This window comes from Triturus cristatus, chromosome 9, assembly GCF_964204655.1.
Source record: "Triturus cristatus chromosome 9, aTriCri1.1, whole genome shotgun sequence".
NCBI lineage: Eukaryota > Metazoa > Chordata > Amphibia > Caudata > Salamandridae > Triturus > Triturus cristatus.
This window is the reverse complement of record NC_140592.1, coordinates 163,081,985-163,107,917: the sequence shown is the minus strand read 5'-3', so window position 1 is coordinate 163,107,917 and position 25,933 is coordinate 163,081,985. Positions and strand designations below refer to the sequence as shown.

At 44.7% G+C, this 25,933-nt stretch overlaps 1 protein-coding gene across 4 annotated transcripts in view; it reads left to right on the top strand.

Annotated features, from left to right (window-relative positions):
- Positions 1-1,404: 1,404 nt before the first annotated feature.
- The window catches only part of ERC2 (ELKS/RAB6-interacting/CAST family member 2), a 2,271,945-nt gene continuing 2,247,416 nt past the window's right edge, over positions 1,405-25,933 (top strand). For all 4 annotated transcript variants that reach the window (XM_085624647.1, XM_085624646.1, XM_085624648.1 and 1 more), the window contains exon 1: positions 1,405-1,537. The gene's annotated coding sequence lies outside the window, so the exon portion shown is untranslated. The remainder of the gene's footprint in view (positions 1,538-25,933) is intronic.

Below are 25,933 nucleotides of genomic sequence, written 5' to 3'. Positions count from 1 at the left end.
CTCTGGCTAAGAAACTTTACATACAGTTTAGACACGGTTCGCTTCCACTGAGAGATCTCACCCATAGATGGTCTAATGTTGCAACCCCCGTTAGCTCGTGCCCCCTATGCTCAGCTACTTGCGAAACAGAGTTGCATGTTGTTCTCTTTTGCCCCTCATATACTATTGCACGGAAAAAGTGGATCATCCAGCTATGCAAGTCGAGGGGTCTTAGGGACTATAAGGAGGTGTTCAGAATTCTGAAATATGACACCACCCCTTTGGTAGTGTTTGCAATGGCTAAATTCCTCCTCTCAATGTGGTTTGCCAGGTCCAAATTTTTGTCTTCTGCTACTCACCCCCCTGATTTAGTACTACCTATATCATCATCTTAGTACTTTGAGGTATAATGTGTATATCTCTGGCCCTGGAATAATTTTAACTTTTTTCCCGTTTTGTGGAAAAGATCTTCTTTTTACTGTGTAAGTTCCATAGAACTGTCTTAATGTTTTAATGGATTTCACTCTATACAATGCTATTTAATCATGTTTTAAATGTATTTTTGTATTTATGTCTTTTTATGGTATTTTACCGAAATAAAAGCTTTGACTGACTGACTGACTGACTGACTGCTTTCACTATAATCGCACACATATTTTGAGTCGTGTGCCTTTAAGGCGTGAAGTGACAGCTGTCGGCACACAAAAGTTCAAAAGAGGGCCAGAGCAGCATCAAAGGTGTGGGGCACTTTTACTCACTCCTCCTGTCACTCAATGCTTTAATCAAGGTTATGCATCCTTGCTTATATCTTCAAGCAATTTCGCGGTCAGGGTTTTCAGTAAGATTTGTGTTTTTATTTAATCCATTTTAGGAAGTATTTGCAACTTTGAGAAAGCCTTCCTCGCTCTAGTTTGCAGTTATTTTGTGTATTTTTTGTACTAGGAGCGTTCTAAGCGGAAGAAAACCAACCCCGACGCTGGAACAGTACGAAAACGCAAAAAACTCAATGGGTTTTGACATTTCCAGAGCAAGAACTGGGAAAGAATGAAGGGACAAGCGCGCGCTAGTGGTGGTGCTGATGCTGCCCATTGTAAACACGGCTCTCGGCGTGGCAGGTGTGTAGCAAGCCATGCCGTGCGTGTCCCGCCGGCCCGCCCGCCTCTACCCCCTTGCTTCACGTGCAGCGCGTGCCCGGCCGGCAGCCGTCCCCGCTGTGCAGGCCCCTGCAGCCCCCCGGGTCTCAGCTCTGGGCCGGCTCTCCCCATCCACCTCCTCCTCCTCCGTTCTCCGGCAGCTGCGCTCTCTGCCGCCCCCGGCGGCGACCGCCTCTGGCAGCAGCAGGCAGGTCCAATGAACCCCGGCGAGCCGGGGAATGCTGGGAAGGGTTGAGTCAAGTCTGACAGCTGAGGAGGGGGATACTCACTGAGGAGGGACGAGGAGAGAACGAGGCTGGGCAGCGGCAGGGGCACGCTCCGTGCCTCTCCTCCTCGAAGCATGATTCCAGCCCCGCACCACTGCCTGTCTGTGTCTGGCTCCCGGCCCCGCCGCTCCGTGGAAGGTAGTGATGCTGTGATACCCATGTGCAGTGACTGGGAGATGCAATGATTTATGCGATATAGGGTGGGCTGCTTAAGAACCATAATGCATGTGTGTTTACCCAGTGCCTCTCGGAACGGTTTGCAGGGAGCGGTTCAGCCGTCCGGGGAGACGGGCATGTCGGAATGTATTCCTAGGAAAGACAGAAATTGCCTCTGAACAGTTGCACCCCACACTAGCATATCCCAGAGCAGCAGGCAGCGGCATTTCACCTTACTGTTTCCTTTTCTCTCAATAAATGCATAACATTGGAACTGTGGTGCCTTGAAGTTGAGTGCATGGGGCGCAGAGAGCCGCTGCCGTGCACACACACCCTTGCGGTGCACCTGACAGCGTGTGCGCTTCGTTGTCCGGTGCTAAATTCTATTTGTGGGGAAAGGACCGTTTATTATGGACTGGCAGCTTCATGTGTTCCCCGTGTGCGTGTGCAGGACGAGCATAGTATTCCCACCACCTTACGCTGGAGTGTCGCTCAGAATCGGGGCAGTTCACGTATGCTTAGCAATGTACGGGGATAAATACACACACAGACATTCCCACAGGAGGTTGCACAGGGGCTGCAGCGCCTGCTAGGCTTACGGAAGGGATAACCCCGTGTAGGGATTATCGGGGCGGGCTGTCAGCCTTTATTTCCCGTGCCTATGTGTCTTTTGCTCGTCGCAGCGCCCGGGCGCCGAGGAGGTCTCCTTTCTTTGGTGATAATCGATTCCCAGGCGCGTACCCTGCCCCTAGCTATTAGATGAGCCGAGCTGTCCACTCCCTTAGCTCTGCCCCGGGCAGGCCAATGGGGAAAGCCTTGGCCAGACGGACATGGCAGCGCTCCACTTGAATGAATGGACACTGGACCTGCTGGAGTCCGTCTGTCCAATCAAAGCCAGTGATAGGCGGGAGAACACTAGCTTGCAACCCCTAGGACCTGCTGGGTCCTTTTTGAGACACCTGAACAACCTCCCTGGATTACTGGAGAGGTTCAGGGCAGTACATTGATGGGCTAAACATGTCAGGTATTTAAAATGCAATTTGGGGAAAATATTTTTGAAACGATGTGGGGTGCTGGACTATAAGTGGGATAATTTTCTGTCAACTACCTACCATTTCCCAATGTGTAGTATAAGCCCTGAAGACTCAATGTCTTTAAGGGTCATACCGTATTTCACGACTTCAAGAGCACGCTACAATAACCTTTCATAGCACCCGCTTGCTGTTTATTAAGGATTGGAGCCCTCCAAGTTTCACATGTCATGGATGGGAAGAAATGTGTCGCAAGACCTGTCATCCTAGGTCCCTCAGCTGTACGGGTCAACCATGATGGAACCTCTTGTCTTCATTTCTGCTCAATGCAACTTTCCCTAGAACTTGCCTGCACTTTACTGTTCAGGGGTTAGCAAGTGAGGCTTGTCAGCTCCTCCCAGCTAAGGCTTGACTCAAGACACTTGTGTCCTCTTGCAGCCTGTGTCTGGTTTGAACATTTTTAGTATTGCTGATTTTGGTTTCAAGTTTGGTCCCGAACATGCTATTCTAGTATGCAGAATTCTCCTACGAAAAGTGGTGCCTCCAGAATTCCGGTACCTTAAACACAGGTTAAACCCAAACCTGAAGACAGGTTTTGGAATGTTAGCGGGATGGCTGAATAAATGAGGCACCCCTTTAATTGCAGTAAGCATGTACATGTAGGCTTATTTTCCATCAAGTGCCTTCTTTTGTAGGATTTGCACTATCTGTTGCACTCCAGAAGTAGAATGCACAATATTGAGCAGTGGTTCTGTGCCTGCACAAAAGCCTACATTGTTAATTGTTGGTGAGTTATATTGCGAATAAGCTCTTCTAAATGTGAATGGTTGTCGTAAGAAACCAACGTGTCAGTCTTTGAAGAACTGAAAATAGTCAAACAATAATACATCATATATTGCATAGTTTGCCCTTAATCACATAATATGCTGCCCAATTTGCTTTTCTTTCCTACTTAAATGCCTTTTCTTGTCACATAACTTTGTCAACCTACAGAAGAGGTTTGGCCTCCCCTCGGGGCTTCCATTGGCCCAGTGGCCCCGTGTACAGGGCAGGTGATGGCTGAGAAGGCTACATTCAGGTCTGGTTGAAGCTGTTTCAAGATTGTGTCCAAACAGCAGTAGCCAACCACAGACGTTCTCCCAGCCACCAATGCAGGCCACAGTCTCCCGCATAGGAGCAACATGCTATGCTACCACTAACACAAATGTTCTAAAGTAGCTCTAGCCTCCTAGGTGCCAATATGTAGCAATCACTTTAAATAATCTGTAGCCAGCATTAGAAACTAATTTACCCTGCTTTAACTATCCTAATAGATGCCACACTTCTTGTTCAAAATCAGTACCTTTTTGTAGAATCCTGCGGCACGTTAGCTGACAATCACTTCACTCTGTGGCACTGTATGTGATGTGAAAGTGGATCTTCAGCTCTTTAAAAATGGCAGCCCCCAGGAATAAGAGAGAATTTTTGTGAAAGTTGCATTTTATGCCACCTTGGGTTTCAGATCATCTTAAAATGAGGCTGAGGTCATCACTCAGCTGGGGTTTAGTATTTTAGTTGAAATATTTTAACAGACTTTTAGGAAATGTTGAAGATCACTAGATTTATATGAAGTACAATCATATGCTTGCAACAACTCAGGCACTCCTGTAAAGGCAGAGCAAATAAATTCAGTTGGGGCTCAATTATATCTAGAATCCGATCTGAACCTCCTTGTCATTTGTCTGGAAGTTTATTGAACTCCTAGGGCTTTCCGAATTGTCCCTCTGTTTCATTGATCAGCACGTACATATCCTCCATACACCATTACCTTTGATTGACATCTGTTCTCAACCAATTATCATCCTTTAGATACCTGCTCCAGAGAGAGAAAGAAAAGAGAGAGAGAGAGAGCGAGAGAGAGAGAGACCTTTTCCCAGTAGTCGTTTTTGTGTCCCGTTAGCTCATATGCATTTTAATATGCAAAAGAATGTTTGCACAGGGATTGTAATTGCAAGTGATGCGAAGGTTACCACATCTGATAATTGCTGTGTGTGATAATTTAACAAGGTAAAAAGACTGGTAAATACTGTGACATGCAGATTTTGTTACGTAAATCAACAAAATCCATAAGTTATCCTCATTTTGTAGCTGAAATTCCATGATAAGTGTTGTTATCACACCTGGTAAATTTCAAACAACAGTGTATTAGATTTTACCTGGTGTGATAAGTATCACAACACACTTCGGTTCATTTGTCGTTGAGGTCTAGGGTGTTCAATCTGATTTTGGCGAAATGGATGGATGTTGATCACATCTGGTAAGTACCCGTTCCCGTAAGGAGACTGCTTTACTGGGTGTGAGAAATACTCCTAATTATAAGATTGTTAGGAGAAAATTTGGAATTTCGCACATATTGAGGTGCTTTCTATAGCTATCTTCACATGTATCAGAGTTATTTCTCACATTTGAGGAATATGAAGAGGGAGTGATCACTTTTGAGTGTTAGTTAAGTCGTAATAAGTAACATAGTTATTTAATTCTTCTTAAAAGCTAGTGAGCAGTAATGAGCTCATATGGGTGGAAATTCAAGATTGTGGGGCTATGCTTTGTGTAAGATAGGTTTGAACACTTTTTCTGAACCACAAGCGTGCAGATGCAGTCGAGGTGGAGGTCTCACGTTATGCAACCTCTTCTTTGTATTGAAAGAGCCGAGCCCATAAGTTCTGGACCTGTCCTAGACTCACAATCTGATGGTTCTTTTTAGCAGCATGTAGCTTAGAGGGGAGAAAATCATTAATAACGTCAATCAATTCAACTGGAACTTATCTGGACACATAGTAACCACAGGCAACTACGTAAGGTTGGTTAGTTTATTACAAAGCCAAACATAACTGGACATAGAGACACTTCAAAACGAGAATGTAAAAATACATAGGAATCAGCATAAAGCCAAATCTGAGAATAAAGTTGAGTTGATGCAACACGCACAACACAATTAACACAAGGAAATAGAATGCAGAGGATAAAAAAGCATGAGTCCAAATTTCCCTGCATCGAGGGTTGATGAATATAAAGCATCAATCTATCACCACACTAACGCTAAATTGACATCCCTACTTAAGCATCTTCAAGGAAAGAAATAAAAGGTGTCAGCATCTGGATTCTTCCTAAGAAGTCTTTCCACCATCAATGGGTTCGATAGCATAAAGCTATCGAGACAGAGCTCATTCTAAGATTCTCTCTTTCCGAAGGCTGAGAAGAAGTGGGGCACTTTCCCTACTTGCAACGTTCAATATTCCAGGTATCTTCCCAAGAATCCTTGCTCCGACTACGATCTCATAGGTACTTTTCCACGGGACAGCGATGTTCCTGACCTGCAACTTGTTGACCTTGATTCCCAGGCCTTCTCTGGTGTGAAAACACAATAATTTCCCCGATTGGCTTTAGCTCGCTATGTATCTCCTTCTCTCGTTGCCTGACTAATAAAACTAAGACATTATTCCAGCTAACAAGGGCGCTTTTTCCAACCGCAACACAAACGTGAGAAAGAACGAAATCCACAGCACACATGAAATTCAAACTGTTAATTCTAAAGTTTCCAGGGAAATGCATTTCAGGCTACAAATTCAGCTAACATAAGAAAAATGGCTTATAAGCTTCATGGAAATTCATAAGAAATTAAGACACGTTCAGTTAATATTCCTACCTACATGGAAAATGACACATTAATAAACACATTCAATAAATTAAGGATTCTCAGTTGCACAACACAAATGCTTCACGTTAGTGTTTTCTGCTAGTTACATTTACTTTCTACATTAACTGTTCACGTTACTATTCAATGGCCTAAATACATCACGTTTCATGTTATTATGTTTCAAGATCATCACACTTCATGTTAACACGATTAAATGCGGGTGCGCTCTGCATGTGTGATTATAATGTAGCCCTACAAATAAAATGAAATTTCAGCTACATCAGTATCTATACTTGATTTTTGTATAATGTATGTTCTCTAAAAGGTCCCCGGTCACAGTAAGGCTCAGCTTTCCCTTGTACTGGTGCCAAGTTTTTGGGGAGACCATCTAAGGTCTGGCTGAACAACAAAGAGTAGGTGCTACTCGGGTTGCAATCTCAAATACTTATTTTAAAGTGAAGCAAACAATTCTCCAAACCTGCTTTGACCGGTGTCTTGTTCACGAAATACTTCTGCATCGTGTGTTTGTATGTAGTGATACATTGAGCTAAATATACCGGGAACCACAGTACTTATACTGTCTCATAGTTTCATAGTTTATTAAAATGTAACCTCAGTATCACAGCCTTTAACAAAAATAATTTAAACGTGTGTCAAAACCCTGACTGGTGGAAATGGTCTGTGTAATTTAGTTGCTAATGTGCTGAGACCTAAGGGATACACTTAGTTTTTTCTATTTTACACATAGCATTTCCGGCACAAAGGATGCCCTTTGGTGGGCCTTACCTCATTTGGCCTAAATATTCAAGCTCCATGGTAGGCATACAGTACTGAAACTCTCTTTTACATTTCATATCGGTCCTGTCCTCTAGTGGGTCATTGCTATTAGTTGAACATTTGACACCAAATTCCTATTTACCATATTGCTCCTTCTAAAGGCTATGGTTTGGCGTGATCAAGGTGGATGCACGGTTGTTTTCTTGGATAGACGAAAGAGATCTGTTGTACTGTTATTCTTTTTTGTACGTCTTTGGCTTTACTTTCTTGGCAATGTCCTCCTGTAGTGTCAGTGTCCAGGCTGATTCTGAGTGACTTAGCATTGGATGAAAGTTAGGGTTTGAATCCATTCAGGTTTACATTGCCGAACCAAGCTTGGACTGTTTGTTGCTTATTGTTGTTGTTGATTAGCAGAAATGCTTTTTGGAGGGGGTGAGCTTCAGGTAGGTGATGGACATCTAGATCTGGGTGAGGTGCAGGCTTTGTTTGAAGAGCTAGATGTCTGGAGCAAGGAAGAGCCTTTCTATTAAAATTGAGCGCCATTAGCGTAGTGATACATTTTAATAAGTAGAGCCCTCACTGGCTCCATCTACATGTTGAAGATGACAAGGGGCAAGATGGAAATCTGAGAGACTCTGCAGATGACAGGCATTTTCTCAGACTTGGAGGTGTTGATTAGATTGGTAGTAGGATGACCCCTGACAGACAGAATGGAAGGGAAATGGACACACATACTTTGAGATGTGGCTTTGAAAATATAGCAGGACAGTGTGAAGAGAATTTAAAACCCATTGGGTAATCATTGGATTGAATTTAGACGTGCCAAGTAATTTACTGGGCTACCGACACATGCCAATCCTATTGGATTGTTTTGAATTACTTGGAATTAGGTTTGACAGATCTGGGTGTGTGTAGTAGGGTACCATTGTCAGAGTATTGTCTTGTTCGGGCAATGACTTAGACTATTGTAAACGTGTAGCAAGAGATGTGTGATGTGTACTCCAAGGATCTGATCTATTAGGCACCCTCACTGCTTTTTCCTGACACCCCTTGAGCACTACAGTAAAAAAATTTACACTTTTTTCTCCTCTCTGCCTCTTTTATTCACAGGGAACCTGGAAATATCAGCTCTCTGTTAACCGAGGGTGTCGGGCATGGGTTGCTTGTACCCATCTTGTACCCTCAAAATACAAATTAGTTGACCTACAGTGAACTGATCCCACTTCTTCCAAGTGCTTACATTGGACAACACTTCATATGTACACCATTTGCACTTTCACACAAAAGCTGATGCAGCATGAGTGCTTGAAACACAATGTAATTGCATTTTGAAATGTATACATTTGTATGCAGTTTCTACAGCATTGGGTGATTAAAAGACATTAACATTTTATTGCCTAAAGGAGAGCTGAGGCATTTTTTGTTAGAACATATTTATGTGGCGTCTCACCTTTTTGGGCTAATACTGTTTCACACTTCACGAGTTAGCAGCTTTCATTATGAAGTGGTAATAAACAGAAATTCTGCTTTTGCTGGCTTGAGCTAGTGGTTGTTAGAGGGCCCTCTGACTTTGCTGCCTTTGGTGTCTGGATCATTGGATAGATATACAGAGTTAACATTCATAGAATTAGGTGTCTAGCAAGATCCCTTGATGTGTGCTCAGTTTTCCTTTTTGCTCAATATAGAAAAAGAATAGGGTTGACAAGTTATGCATCTCCCCGGGACACAAATGTGCAGTAGTTTGTTCTGAGAAGTGGATTTCAGTATTTTTACATGTTTATCATGGTCTGAGAGGAACGGTTTCAACCATTTTAGGAGCTTTAGCAAATCACTATGTTCACTTTTGTTTGCTTTTAAGATAGATAGGGAGTAACACGACAGTAGAAGGGTTGTAAGATGCAATGAACCCCTGCTACACTGTGTAGATGCCCACAAACTATATTTTCAGTCCTTTTTTATGGAGATAATGCTTCAATATTGTAAGAAATTGGCCTACTGTATAACTGGGGTGTGAACCCTGGTCAAACAGTAACCACAATCCTCCTCAGGAAAAGGCACAAGATAAACCCCGAATTAACCTGTGATCAACTACCTGGTAGCTTGGCACAGAACAGTCAGGCTTAACTTAGAGGCAATGTGTAAAATATTTGTGCAACACTTCAAACAGTAAAATAGGGAAAAACACCACACAAAAAGATCCCACAGCTGGTTAGTTAGAAAAACCGAGCAATATTTAACAAATAAAACAAGACCACAACAACAAGAATCCGATCAGTAGAACCAAAATTATGAATTTAAAAAAAATAAAGTGAATATAGCACTAAGAAGCGACAACTCATAATATGTTGTCTCGCAAGATCAGGTCAAATTCAGAAGTTCAGGCCGACCGTGATGGAGTGCAGGTCAGATACAGTCCTAAGTTACAGCTGCTGAAGGTTTACCTTCACAAGTTTGTGCCAAGAGTCCTGTTCGTGTTGCAGAGGGCTGCAAGGAGTAGGGAGAGCATCGCGGGATGCTGTTGACGAAGCCCAAGGAGCTGGCTGCTTTCATGGACGGCTGGAGCTTCGCCATGGCTGTTAGTGGTTGATGCTATAGGGCTGAAGGAGCTTCATGTGGACTTGTGATGTGAGCAATGTGGTTTCAGTGCGAAGAGCTCAAAAGCTTGATTTCAGCACCTGTGAGCGACACCAAGGGTCCAGGACCAGAGATGCACCACTTGGGTGACAGGAACTCTCTGTAGCTGGGTCCAGGGGCTGGTGCAGAATGTTGGGGAGCCTTTTATGTCTCCGAGGCTCAGATTAGGAGGCCAGCAGACTAGCCCTTGGAGTCACTCTGAGATCCTGGATTCAAGGTGAAGTTGCAGGTCCAGTTCTTTCTTGCCAGGCAAGAAGGCAGCAGGTCAGCACAGCAGGGCGGCAGTTCCTTTAGAGTAGCAGTCCAGCAGAGTGGCAGTCCTTGTAGCAGCACAGCAGTCCTCCTTTCTAGCAGAGTATCCACTGGTCCAGAGGTGTAATAAAGAGTTGGTGTCTGAGGTCCAGTATTTATACACAGTTGTATCTTTGAAGTGGGGAGAAGCTTTTAATGGCATGCATTTGAATTACACTGCCTTCATGGCCCTGGCTCCAGACTGACTACACGGGGTATGCAGTCCTTTGTGTGGAGACAAGGCATAACTTATTCAAGTGTAAGTGGGGCTGGGCCCAGCAATTCCCACCCATCCTTCAAGTTATGGCCACTCCAGTCAGACCTAAGCTCCCCATTGTGTGTGGCTGTTTAGGAGGAACACACAAAACCCAACTGTCAGCTACACCTATTCACGTGACCGAGAGACAGGCTGCAGGCACCATTCTAAAGCAAACACAAGATGATGGATGGAGTGCTGAAACTTTTCAACCACTCACCCCCAGTCAAGAGATCTGGGTTTAATCCATCATTCTTTGGCTCACTACGCCACCCCAGTTTGGACCCAGCAAACATATGAGGAATCACATTCACAAATCCTTTGTTGCTTTACCCAAAAGGAAGATCACATTTAAAGATTTAAGAAAAATAATACAAAATATTATTACAAATAGCAACATTTTGACTTAATAGGAGTATGCCAAAAGAGTGATAATATTCAAGCAACATCAGAATTTCTAAATACAAGATATACATTACCTGAATACTTTTGGTTCCAAAGAAGCGGCATGTACAGCTGCGAAACACGTTTTTGGCTGAAAATTTTGTGAAAATGAACCAATTGTAACTATTAGTGGAAACACTTTGATATTAATGCGGATACACGCTTTCTAGATATTGTTTTTCTGCTACTGTCTTTGTTAGAAAATTGTGGAATAATGTGGTTTTGAAGAATGCCTCTTTGGTATTGTTTAAGGCAAGGACCCTGATATAAATACAAATGAGAAGTCATCAATTGGATGTGTATTTGTGAATTTGGATTATTACTGCTACTAAAGCTCTCTACTAAACTTTAATTGTGTAGTTTATGTATCGACTTGGTTGGGTGCCAGTCTACTAGGTTGAGCTTGCACCGGGCCATTATAATCTTTGCCCACTATTTCATGTCTACCTGAGGATGGGTTGCCCCTAGAATCACACTTTCCTCTATGTCGGTCTTTGGCTTTCTATATGGTACATAACTGCGCTGTGCCCTGATTTCACTTCCAACATATTAATATTATGTTTCTAGGGAACAAATCCTTGGGTCCTTCAACCAATCAATCAATCAATCAGGGAATTGTAAGCGCGCTACTCACCCGCGAGGGTCTCAAGGCGCTGAGGGGGAGGGGAGCGTGCAGATCCGTTCAGCCGAAGAGCCAGGTCTTGAGGGTCCTCCTCAAGGTGTTCAGGTTGGGGGTGAGTCGGATTTCTGTTGGTAGCATGTTCCAGATTCTGGCTGCGATGTGGGAGAATGATCTTCCTCCTGCTCTGGCTCTGTGGGTGCGCGGGGTTTCAGCCAGTGCGAGGTTGGCAGACCGGAGGTTTCTTTTGGGTACGTGGAAGTTTATTCTGTCGTTGAAGTATTTGGGTCTGTTGTTGTGTAGGCATTTGTAGGCATGGGGGAGGATCTTGAAGGTGATTCGTTTCTCCACGGGCAGCCAGTGGAGTCTCCGCAGGTGTTGGCTGATGTGTTCGTTGCGGGGGATGTCGAGGACGAGTCTGGCTATGGTATTCTGTATGGTCTAAAGTTTGCAGAGAAGGGACTTGTTGATGCCGGCGTAGAGTGCATTTCCATAGTCCAGTCTGCTGGTGATGAGTGCGTGGGTGACTGTCTTACTTGACTCTGGGCGGATCCACTTGAAGGTCTTGCGGAAGATGCAGAGGGAGTTGAAGCAGCTGGAGGTGACGGCGTTGACTTGTCTGTTCATTGGTGAGTGATGAGTCGAGTATGATGCCAAGGATTTTGGCGTGGTCCGAGGGGATCGGTGGGCTCCCGAGGACGGTAGGCCACCAGGTGTCGTCGGCATAGGATACGATGTTGAGGCCGTGTTGTCGGACGATGGCTGTGAGGGGGGCCATGTAGATGTTGAAGAGGGTCGGGCTCAGCGATGACCCCTGGGGGACTCTGCAGGTGATCTCTGTGGGGGCGGAGAGGAAGGGTGGTAGTCTAAACTTTTGGCTTCTTCCGGTGAGGAACAATCAGATCTAGCCCAGGGCGGTCCCTCATATGCCGGCTTCGTGTAGCCTGGCTATTAGAGTGCGGTGAGAGACGGTGCCCAAAGCTGCAGACAGGTCGAGGAGGATGAAGGCTGCTGAGTGGCCTTGGTCCAGGAGGGTGCATATGTCGTCTGTGGTGGCGAGAAGGGGGTTTGGGTGCTCTGGAATCTGGATTGGGATGGGTCGAGGATGGCGTTTTCTTTGATGAATTGTGACAGTTCCCTGTTCACAGCTTTCTCTGCTACTTTGGCTGCGAAAGGGAGGAGCGAAATGGGCCGGTAGTTCTAGAGCTCGGTGGGGTCATCCGTGGGCTTCTTGAGCAGGGGCCTGACTTCTACGCGCTTCCAGCTGTCTGGGAAGGTGCCTGTTGTGAAGGTGGTGTTGATGGTCCATTGCATTCCAGTCGCAATGGTGTCAGCGGCTCTGTGGTAGATGTGCGTTGGGCACGGGTCGGTGGGGGATTCTGAGGGGATGCTTTTCATGGTCGTGGTGGTGTCCTCAGTTGTGATTGGAGTCCAGTCGGTCATGGTGGGTTGGGTGGTGTCTCTGGGCGGCGGGGGGCTGGCAGTGGCGTCTTGTATGTGGCCGACAAACTTGTCATAGAGTTTTCTGATCTTGAGGTGGAAGTAGCTCCCAAGCTTGTCACAAAGGTCTTGGGATGGGGTGATGTTTGTGGCTTTGCTGTGAGGGTTGGTGAATTCCTGGATCACGGTGAAGAGTTCCTTGGAGTTGGTGGCATTGGGGAGGATTTTACTGTGGATGAAGTTCCTTTTGGTTGATTTGATTTGGTTGTGGTAGTCAGTCATGGCATTCTTGTAGGTAGAGAAGCTGTCGGTTGTCTTGGTGTTCCTCCAAGTCTTCTCCAGGCGTCTGCAGGTGCGTCTTGCTTCTTTGAGATCTGTGGTGAACCAGGCGGCTTTCCTGAGGTGCTGTTCGCTGGGGTGCCATAGCGGGTTTGTCCGCACAGTTGGAGATCCGGGTGTCGAGTTCTACGGCTGCGGTGTTTGCGTCGGGTGCCCAGGCGGGGTTTCCTCGGGCGAGGGTGGAGCTCAGTTGCTCGCCAGTGACCTTGCTCCAGTTCCTTCGAGGTAGGCGGGGGGGGAGGTTTTGGTGCTTTGGGTGTGTCAACGGTGAAGTGGACTTAGTGGTGGTCAGTCCACGGAGGCTGCGTTGTGTGGCTGAAGCGGACACTGTTGCCTGTGGCAAAGATGGGATCAAGGGTGTGTCCTGCTCTGTGTGTGGGCGTGGTGATGAGTTGGTTGAGTTGGATGTTGGCGAGAATGTCGTGGAGGGGGGTGGAGTTGGGGTCTCTGGGGCTGTCTAGGTGGAAGTTGAGGTCTCCGACAAGTATGTAGGTCATTGATGCGATGGCTTGAGGTGCGATGAAGTCGGTGATGGTGGTGGTGAAGGGTGTCCGGGGGCCGGGGGGCATGTAGATGAGGGTTTCTCGGAGTGTGGTGTTGGGGCTGGTCCGGATCTGGAAGTGCAGGCGTTCTGCGGCAGGGATGGTATCGCTGGAGTTGGTGAGTCGGAGGGTGTTCTTGCAGACGATGGCGAGAAGATGAGACGAGGTGTGCTTTATGAATGATGAATAAGATGCTCCTTGAAAAGGAGTACTTTCAGTTCAATTCTTTTCAAGTACATGAATAAAACTTCCTGTTATACCATTATGTTCCATGCACCCAAATCGTTATCCTTTTCACTTTCAACATTTTATCTATTTAAGGACGTTTTGCGCAACATTAACATGTTGAAGAATATTTCAGCTCAGTAATTAGAACTGGAAAATTGCTAAACAAACAGGGAGACATTTAATTTCTAGGAAGCTTTGATGATTATTATTTTCTTGTATTTGACGTATCAAAAAACAGTTATGCATAACACGTCTCACATTTAGTTCAGGTAAAGTAACTACTAGAGTCAAATGCACCGAGATAGTAACTTAAAAAAATACAATGATGAACTGCTGAGTACATTTTGCCTTTATTGGAACCTCTAGGAATCTGCATCAACATTATTATGATGATCACCAATGGGTGCGCAGCATCAAAGCATAGTTTATGCCACATGAGCATGTATGTTCTTTCAAGTCTTTTTTAAGCTCATATCCAGGAGTTTGCTCTATTATGTATTTGAACATATTAATAGCAAGTGCACAGGGCGGTCCATAAAAGAGCCGGATGCCATTTACAAGTACCAATGGCGGCTTCTTCGCTAAGGCAGAGGAGCGTCGCACCAAAGCTCATGGAGCAGAGTAAAATAAAAAATGAAATAATAGCAACTGAACTTATTATCATTTTATTTATTACTATCATCACAGGCGGGGCTGGGCTTGGCTCCTCTGATATCAGGGAAGAGGAGTGGTTGCTGCACTCTAAAGCTCGCATGACGCTTTAAAATAAGTTTGTTTTTGTTATGAGTCAAGAGGATTGATTCAGCTTCCAAGCACAAAATGAGATGCAGTTAGCTCCGTCATAGATGTTGTTAGGTTGACTGTAAATAAATTAAAGCAATGCCCAATAGTTACACTTGTAATATGATATATGGCATTAATGCCCCTGAGACTAACTGTACATAGCGCCAATTGCCCATAATGTTAAAACAATGATTCCTCAGCGCCAAAGTGGAATCTGGTGTGTAGTGGAAATCGCCACTTCCGGTGGATCATCATTGTTTCCACATTCACCTGAATTCATTCTTAAATGTATATAGCATCTTTTAGGGACTGTCCGGGACTATGTCGGGAACACAGTCAGGGACTTGGGCAAGGACTGGGAACTGAGTTGAAAATGTACACAGAAAGCGGAGTACAGTGCTGCCCGGGATCATACAAGAAATCAGAGGAGAAAAGGGATCCAAAGGGGAAGCCTGCACGAAGGAACAAGATGGCTAAGACTCAGAAAGGACAGGCCCTCATGAGGTGATTTAGCATTCAGAATAACTACACCCAGGGCGAATGTGCAAGACATATATATGAAACAACATTAACAACAAGCATTGGCATAGCCAATAGGTCTCGGCTTTGGCACCTTATAAGTGTTTAGTTATGCAGCACAATATCCTTGGTGCAACAACATCAACTGTTGCATGGCTAAACACTTATAAGGTCCCAAAGGCGAGACCTATTGGTTATGCCAATGCTTGTTTTTCATTTGCTGGCTCTACACCAGGCAGTGGGGCGACGCTCCTCCACCATTGCAGAGGAGCCGCCGCTGAGTGCATCCCACCAGCAACCACTGACTGAAATTAAGCACTGTCCATCCAGGCTTACAAAGCAATGCGTTTGAAAAACATTTCGAAAACCATATCTGACACTCTGGTCATTAGCACAGAAATTCCTATTTGGGGCTTTCATTTCACCTCAGATTTTATATCATCATTTTCCTAGCTAATCTTAGTTCAACTCACAGGTATGTGGAGTGAAAGGATGGAGCGCTCAGTGAGTGTATTTTTAGGAATCTGGTAACAAAACTGCAAATTATTATATTGTTAAAAGTAGAGTTATGCTAAATATAGATTGGGCGCCACTGTAGCAGGCTCAGATCTGGAATAGGATGTGGACCTTATGTAAAATTTGGATCTGAGCCGAGGTTTTTTCAAGTTCTTTCCACAGATGTCGGTGATGATGTCTCATCCGGACTCTCTGGTGTGCTTTTCTAATTCAGGCTCCACCGCAAGTGCAAAACACCGCACCGAGGCGCTTCCAGACTGTGCACAAGAATCCGGCAGCTAGATCAAAGGCAGGCTGCCCACCTCCGTCACTGAAGTGCAGACTGGCTGAGCTGCTCGGGTTGAAAAGCGTGTCTTTTGTTTTTGTTGCCGGTTCAGAGCGCCCTGTAATTAGCACTTTCTGTCAGTGTCCAATTTTACAGGGTCTAACTCGGATGGCCGTGTTTGGCTCGTGCGTTCCGGTGTGCAGAAGTGCCCGCGCGACAGGTCTGGAAGTTTCCAGTCGCTGCCTGAGCCCTCTTGATATCTTGCTGGCAGCAGCAGCGCCCCCTCCCACCACCGGCAGGGATAGCCTCGCACTGCTGCAGAAGCTTCTCTGAAGACTTGGCTCGGTGCCAGCGCATCCTGTTCCGCTCCTGAACGGGTGATCTGCTCCCAGTGTTGGCTGGCTGTCTGTACATGGTGTCCTTTGGAGCGGAGATGTTCTTTTTGTCGCTGCAGCGCCGGAGTCAGCGCGCGCATACTTCTTTTGCCTGCAAGCTCAACTTGCACTAAGAGTTCTTAAGTGATGTTCGCATCGGCTGGTGTTCTACTTGTCTGGCACAGAAAGGGTACTGCAGTTCGAAAATGGAGCACAAATCAGAGTATAGTTTTGTTAATTTCTTCTATTAAGAAATGACCTGGTATGAACCCCTTACACGGAGGTGGATAAAACAAGCACGCGAGTGGTGCGCGAGAGTGCGCGCCCGCTTGTGTGAGGGATCTGTTTCCAATTATCGTGCACGCGTCTGGGCACAATAATTGTAAACAGATGTCGCCCGTGCGGGTAACCACAAGCAATAGGCCGTGGGCGGAGCAAAGGCGGGAAATGCATCCGCCTTTGCCCAATTGCATGCTGTCTTTCTTAGAAAGATGCACGCAAAGCCCAATAGCCTGTGAAAAAACAAAAACACACGCATGCGTGTGGTCAGCTTTCTGAATCCCCATACTAAAAGTCTTGCAGGGTAGCGCATGCGCGCTGCTCTAGGCTCGACCTAATAAAGGGGAGTGTGGGGTAAAGCACTCAGGAGCTCCACACGGTAAGACTGAAGCTCAGTAAGTTTCTCACCCACAATTGCTGCTACAGATACTGACTGCAAATACCCACATATAGGATATGCATGCAAAGACAGGGTCTGTGGAGCTTACACCTATGGTGATGTTATAAATGTAACTCAAAGACAATACTCACAGTGAACAAGAAACACCACCTTGGCAGTCAGCTGTGCCCACGGATGCTGGCGATCAAACAGGAACCTGCAAGGCAGTAACAGCAAAGGGGTAGAACTAAACACAAGCAAAATAGACAAGGAGCTAGCAAGGAGAAGTGCTTAACAGGAAAGGAAGGAAATCACAGGGCACACTTGGCGGAAAGCAGGTAACAAACATACAAGATAACAGAAGCAAGACAGCAGAAATAGAAAGACAGCAAACTAGAAACTGGAACCAAGGAAATGGGAAGAAAGGCAGGGACTGGAAAAGGATATACAGAAGGGGAGGCTACAAGGGTATACTGGAATAGTGAAGTGTCAGAAATCAAGAAAACAAAGTAGCATAGAAGGCAGTGCTGGGGCAGGAACAAGAATTGAGATGAGGCTCAGGAATCAAGGTAGCACTGCAGGAAGTGCTGGTTCAGGAACAGGGAATTACTAAAGCTTCAGGAGTCAAGGTAGTTCTGAAAACAGGAAATAGCTACAGCTCAGGAAACAAGGAGTCAAGAGAGCACTGCAAGTAGTGCAAATCAGGAACAAAAAAATAGCCGAAGCCCAGGAAGAGGAACAAAGAATAGCTATAGCTCAGGAACTCAGGAAACAAGGTAGCACTGCAGGCAGTGCTAATTCAGGCACAAGGAATAGCTATAATTCAGGAATCAAGGAACAAGGATTAACTATAGCTCAGAAATCAATGAATATCAAAAGCTCAGGAAACAAGGATCGGTCTCACCGGAATACAGCTACAATGACCAACCCTGGAATGAAGGGAGCTGGGGCTTAAAAGAAGTCACAGTAATCACATGCATCAGGTGTGAGCAGGCTAGCAGCAGCCAGCCACTGGTGAGCTGAATTCCTCTACCCATCCTTGGCCTGCAGGGGTGGAGACGAAGCAGTGAGCAGAGAATTCTAGGTAATGGAGTTTCAGGCATGAGCAGGATGGCTTCCACAAAACCCAGCATGGATTGGGAATGTATGTCAATTCCCAAATAGTGTCCACATGGCTGGAAGTCAGTATAATACATGAAGGAGAGGGTCTAGAAGCTTATTAGAACACTGGAGAGTCCCACAGTTCAGCCCCCTGGTGGTGGACACAAGAACGCAGGGAGCAAGTCGTGACAGCATCAAAGACATTTTTAAATAATTGTGCACTTTAAGCTATGTAATAATGTAGATAATGTTGTGTATATATGTTAAAGTAATTCCCATGTGCAGCAGTATAAAACAATTGTAAATCATTGAGTGCATCACACTGCAGAGCAGTTTTGTAAATTTCTGTGCATGTAAGTTAGGCAATGCGTTTATTTTGACAAGTATTCTTTCTTCTTATGTTACTCTGGAGTATCTGCTGTAATTCCATTGTTTCGACCCATATTCCTCAAATGATTGTTTACAATTTTCCTCACTCACCTCTGTATCCCACACATTTTTTAATCATCAAGTAGCATCTGGGGCCTGCACTTTTTTTGCTGTTTGGCTAATCTGATCCTTGTTATTGGTGTGCGCTGCATAAGGTGCAGCCATCTTTAAATATGATGCCCCTCATTGAACTCACCTTAGAGCCCTGCCCCCCTGCACTTTAGGATCCTGTATAAGGCGACCCAGCCAATGGCAATCGAGCACCTTGTGCTCTCCTTCAGTAGATCCTTTCCTGATTGCCCCCAGTTTCCCCTTATCAGTCTGGTTTTCCTCCATAAACACTGACCTATTTATTTGAAGCTCTGCTGTGTACGTTTTTGGCTAAAGTTTTGTCCAGCATGATTTTATTTTCATTCTTTTGGAGTCTTCCTTACTTTCACCCTTCTTTCAGAATTCCTTGGATTCTTCTTTGTGTGCGTCTCTACAGTGTGTTTTGGTAAATTACACCCCCCCACCCACTTCTCAAACGCTTTGCCTACTTGTTACAGGACAACTACTGAACACAAGTAAATAATTCCTTAGAGCTCATTCTGGGCAGACCAGTATTTCTATGTGTGCCAATGTATTTCCCTGTGCTTGTACTGAAAATACAGTGGCGGACGGAGTGTTGGTGGGGCGGACAAAAGGGAAATGGGTGCCAGTGCAACAAAATTCCCAACATGCATTTTATTATTGTAACGTTAAAACAATATTGTAACAAAGAAAAGAAAACTCACTTACCTTGTGGCACATCTGCGCTGCCGTCCGGTGTCCAGCACTCCTCCAGTGCGGGCCCCAGGCAACTCCCCTAACCAATCCTGGCGCTGCTCTCATGCATGAGTGCAGCGCCAGGATTGGATGGAGCAGACTCTCTTAGTGCTCCAAAGAGCACTGGAGGCCTTTTCTCAGTCTCAACCCAGCTATTCAAGACAGCTGGGTTGAGAGGATTAAAGTGTGCCTGGCTGGCTGGCTGTCGGAAGGCGGCCGGCCAAAGGGACATGAGCACCTTAAACATAAGTGCCCTGCCCATACCTTCTTTCTGCTTCTGCCAGTCAGCAGCTGCCCCGTCCTCTGACGCTTGGCTCGGGACGGGGTTATTGAAAAATAAAATGGTAATACCTTACATTTAAGTGCATCTACTTTCCCTTTGAAAATAAAGACGTTCAGAGACTCCGTACCGGACAGTACCTACCCTTTTAAAGCACTGGATAAATGTGTTGAAAACTCAACTGATTAATCCTAAATCCTGTGTAAGTATGATACGTATTTAATCAGAAAGGTGTCAAGTTTTCACATATTTAAATTTTCCCACTCTTATGACCCTGTCTGATTGTTTACCTAATAGGTCAAAATGCGACCATTTTACCACCAGATCATGCAAAATAATTATTTTTCTCGATGATGCATTTATTAATTCAGTTATGTCATATTTTATTTGCACATTTTTCAGACACCATCCAGCACAACACTGACCACTGCGCCGTTTATTCACCACTACCGCATCTGTTTTTTGTAAAATTGCATCTGCTGGAATCTAAACAATTATACATTAAAATAAACATATCTAGTTATACAGAGGTTCCTGTACTTTTTTTAAAAAGTGATTAACACTACTGATTAAAACACACAGTAGACAATTCAGTTTTCTGAATATACTCCTTCTGCAAACAAACCCACACTGAATCTTTTTATGTTGTTTGTTGCACGGTGCCTGAGTCTCTTTCGAAGTCTGTTGTGTTTCGATGGTGATTTGCTGAGTTGGCATAAATTGCATTTGCTTTTAAATCTATATTAATTCTGTCACCTTGTGCCGCATGGAGCTCCTATATGTAAGACATGTTTTGCCTCATTAACAGAGGGACATGTTCATCACCAAAGGTGAAATATCTTGCACTTCCAGGTAATAAAGCAACAAGTGTACCCCACATCAAGACAAGTCAAAAGGCAGGCAAGAAAGTTACCATAATAAGAAGAAGGGTCACAACCAGCAAATAGGGAGCTAAGATTGCTAGAACCTAGAGAATCCTTACAATGAAACTTATTCCAGTGCCTTTTCCTCGTTGTTCCTGTGATGTGCAAAAGCCCTAATCTCAATCTCGGCGCAAATACCATTTTGGACGCAAATGAGATTACAACGCGGGCGCGACTGTGCGTCGACAGCTGTTTTTGCATGGCTGAAGTTTGCCATGTCAAACGTGTGCTAGTTTTTGGGTTTCAGGAAGATGTAATTCCTGTTGCTAGTCAGTTTTTCTAGTGGTCTAGTTCATCACATCAATGGGCTAAAAAGCACACAAGGGTTTTCGCTGCGTTCAGAGATTCCTGAGGAGATGTTTTGCTTTGGTATTAAGTTTGAAGTCAGATGGCTTTGTTTTATTGCATCCTATATTAGCATGTGAAAAATTGTCAGCAACTGAATTCTAAACAGCTGTGCATTTAATGTTGAAATAATGGGTGAAGGTATGAAACCATCTAGACGTGGTGGATATTGACTATTTTGTCGTAGTAATAAGATGAATATCAAATGGAGGTGGAAAGGGAGGACCGCGGCTCCATATAACACTGCTGTGGGTGCCATGCCCCTGGACCTTCTTCTTTCTGGTCAATATTTTATTCTTCTTTTGCATTCATTGCTTTTTAGGTCTCGCCTAGCTATTGCGTTTATGCAATCGCTATGCGAGACTCTAGTAAGAGGGGCATTTCAAAGTGCTCCCAAAAGTGGATTGAATGGCAAGCACGCGCACAATCACGTGCATCGTGCCGCCATGCAATCCGTTTGGGGAAGCGCTTCAGCCCACTGGCGCGTGCACGTGTAGCCACAGCCTCGGCATTATACTTCACTGGGTCCGCTCCCCCGCCTGGAATGCGCTTCCCCGCCACCGCCACAGCATGCCGAGAGATTGTTTCCTCATGGCGCCTCTCACAACTGTCCCTCCCCCACCACAGGGCTAGTCTCACGGACGCATTGCTGTGTAATAAACAGATTGCTTCATTCGGCTGGTCTTCATATTCATTATTAAGGGTAGGATTTGCGTTAGTCAGAATGAGGAGCAAGATTAGCATTATTCGAATCTTCAATAAAAGTGTTTAAAGATTATAGTTTGTGTGATCATTAAAATCGAGTAGTGTTAACTCAAGAGCACTAGAGCCACGAACAATATGGGCCATAAATGAATACGTGTAACTATTTGTCACAAAAAAAGCTTCCCGTTCCAACTGCCCTCCTTTGACAGTCACACAAACCATACTTGCCACACACACATTCAACGCATGTGTCAAGTTGTCACTTTACTACGTCTCTAACCACGACATGGCCTCACTTTCTCGAGACAAAAAGGATTTGGGGAACAACTACATGGGAGGCCGATGGACAAATATAAGTGGTAGAACTGCATTCTTCAAAAAAATGAAAATTGTACAATTAAAAATTGGCTGCTATATCTCATAAAAAGCGAGTTTAAAACAAAGACAGTGTTGTCCTCATCATGCAAGTGTGACCTTCAGCTCACACGCTACGTTTCTAGGCGGCCAACCTTGCATTTCCCCACATCTTCACAACCACTCACTCACCTCCCAGCAGGCCCTTCCTGTTGGCCACTTTATCAGCCAACGCCAGTTCTCTGGTGATGGAGAGCGCGGGTTTTCCGTGGCGTCCACTCAGGAGATAAGCTACTCTAGCCTGTAATGAAGTGCCTGAAGCCATTTTCAGCACGGTGGACAAGAGGTGATACTGGCTGAGAAAACGAAATACTTCCGCTCCAATATAAGAGAGCACTGGAAATTACACATGCATGGCAGGATCGAGTGCTTTACACTCAGACGCGACCTCAAGCTAGCTCAGGATCGGATTGGGTGACAGACAGCTGTTTCCGATTGGTTGTTTATAAAAAGAAAAAAAAGATGCACCTCATAAACAAACAAACCGCCCCTGTCTGCCGGTGTTCCGTTGTTTCTAATTCCAGCTCCCCATCTGTATGTGCGCCCCCTTCGCGTGTGTGCATGGGTATCATCGCACACGTGCAATACACATCCACACTTTGTCTTATTGCATGTATTTTTGAGCTCCCCGGTGTTCTACCGTTGTAGTGCGCATGCGTGTAACTTTACGCATGAGCACTATGTGATTTTACATTCAAATTGAAGCTCCCCGCCCCAGCGTTACAAGTGGTCGTGGAGAGTTAGTCAGGTGACCACCAGCCTGTGAAAAGACTGTGCCACCGCCACACGCTGCATGGACCAGGCCTGGGCCCGGGCGTTTAACCATTAAGAAACCCATCCAGAGGACGGTGAATGCTGGTTCAGGTACTGCGCACTATGTAACTTAATTTGGAACCTCCCCGCCGCAGCATTACCCATGGTTGTGAAGAGTGTTTGTTGGTTATAGAGCCAGTGGCCGTATTGGGCAGATCGGCAGGGCACGGCGTGTCCCTACTTTTTAGGTCTCGCCTAGCTATTGCGTTTACGCAATCGCTATGCGAGACTCTAGTAAGAGGGGCATTTCAAAGTGCTCCCAAAAGTGGATTGCATGGCGAGCACGCGCACAATCACGTGCATCGTGCCGCCATGCAATCCGTTTGGGGAAGCGCTTCAGCCCACTGGCGCGTGCACGTGTAGCCACAGCCTCAGCATCATACTTCAAAGGGTCCGCTTCCCCGCCTGGAATGTACTTCCCCACCCCCGCCACAGCATGCCGAGAGATTGTTTCCATATGGCGCCTCTCACAACTGTCCCTCCCCCACCACAGGGCTAGTCTCACGGACGCATTGCCATCCATCGATTTCACTTTCATGCCCGTGTTCTCTTTGCCTTTCAGCACACAGCCCGCCCTCCCCCCTCCGTGTTTTCTTGCAGCTTTGCCCAGATCTGAGTCTCAAACAACCAAAATAATAAGTTTGCTCTGCACGCTTTCTGCGCTTACAAAGTTAACATATGCCGCGCTCATTCCCTTTTCATCCTTCTAAGGTCGATAACATTAGCTCCATTAATTCTGCGTCTAAGGATTTAAATAACCATATGTTTTCTTGCAACTTTAGGCACTTCACACACACAGCCCCACTGCTCACACACACAGGCATCAAGGCAGCAACAGAATGCTCTGAGCCCCACCAGTGTTTGCCACACACACATGCCTCTCGCATCTCGTGTTTTCTTCCAGCTTTGGCCCGTGTTCTCTTTGCCTTTCAGCACTCAGCTTCCCCGTAACCACCATTTAACTAACATCCTGCCACACTCATTCCATTTTCATCCTCGCTTTCACTTTCATGCCCGTATTCTCTTTGCCTTTCAGCACACAGCTTCTCCGTAGCCACCATTTAACGACCATCCTGCCACACTCATTCCATTTTCATCCTCGCTTTCACTTTCATGCCCATCTTCTCTTTGCCTTTCAGCACACAGCTTCTCCGTAGCCACCATTTAACAACCATCCTCCCGTAAACACCATTTAACTACCATCCTTTTAGTTAAAATAAAAGAATTGCCTCTAAGGGTTTAAGGAACCATAGAAATACAAGGCAAGGCAGCAACAGAACGCTCTGAGCCCCACCAGTGTTTGCCACACACACATGCCTCTCGCCTATCTCTCCCCCGCCCTCCCCCCTCCGTGTTTTCCTGCAGCTTTGCCCAGATCTGAGTCTCAAACAACCAAAATAATATGTTTATTACACAGCATACAACATTAAAGAAAACAAAAAAACAGGAAATATTGAATTTAAGATTCATTTATATTTTTTACATATTCGGAACAACACCTTAAAGGAAAATAAAATGTTAGTTTTATTTTTCAAAGGGATACATATTACATCACTAGAAACACACCGAATACACTTACCTGCCACTACATCCACTCCTCTCTACTCTCTGCTCCCGTACACTGCACTATATAAAACATACACTACATATACCACAAAATGCAACACAATTGCATGCCACAGATTTACACTGCACTAAATGCAACACACACTCCACACAATACCACTCAGCACCACATATTTATATGCTACATAATTACAATGCACACAATACGACAAACCCACAAAACAATAACACTCAATGCCATATAATTACACATCACAAAATTACACTGCACTAATTGCAAGATACACTCTTAATACCAGTAAATGCCACCTACTTACATGTGACATAATTACCCTACACTCAATGCAACATACAATCCAAATAGCACTCAGTTCCACATAATTACACTGCGCTCAATGCAACATACAATCCAAAAACAACTCAATGCCACATAATTACACGCAACATAATAACACTGCGCTCAATGCAACATACACTCCAAATACCACTCAGAGCCACATAATTAGACACAATGTAATTACACTGCACTCAATCCAATATACACTCCAAATAACACTCAGTGCCACATAATTACACACCACATTGTTACACTTCACTAGAGGCAACATACACTCCAAATACAACTCAGTGCCACATAATTACACGCCAAATAATTACACTGCACTCAATGCAACATACACTGCAAATGCCACTTACTGCCACATAATTACACACCACATATTTACACTCCACTGAATTCAACATACACCCCAAATACCACTCAGGGCCGCATAATTACACAACACATAATTGCATTGCACTCGATGCAACATACACTCCGAATGCCACTCAGAGCCACATAATTACATGCCACATTACTACAATGCACTCAATACAACAGACACTCCAAAAACCAATCAGTGCCACATAGTTACACACCACATAATTACACAGCGCTCCATGCCACATACACTTCAAATACCACTCAGCGCCACATAATTACACACCACATAATTACACTACACTCAATGCCACATGCACTCCAAATAACACTCAGTGCCATTTAATTACAATGCAAACAATGTAAGATACACTCAAAATAACACTCAATGCAACATAATTACACGCCACTAAAATCAACATAAACTCCACACAAAACCACTCAGTGCCACATAATTATATTCTACATAATTACACTCTATCTATCTATCGCCCTCTCTATCTATCTATCTATCTATCTATCTATCTATCTATCTATCTATCTATCTATCTATCTATCTATCTATCTATCTATCTATCTATCTATCTATCTATCTATCTATCTATCTATCTATCTATCTATCTTATTTATCTATCTATCTATCTATCTATCTATCTATCTATCTATCTATCTATCTATCTTATTTATCTATCTATCTTATTTATCTATCTATCTTATTTATCTATCTATCTTATTTATCTATCTATCTTATTTATCTATCTATCTTATTTATCTATCTATCTTATTTATCTATCTATCTTATTTATCTATCTATCTTATTTATCTATCTATCTTTCTTATCTATCTATCTTATCTATCTATCGGACAATTGCACTCTATCTATCTATCTATTGCATCACCACA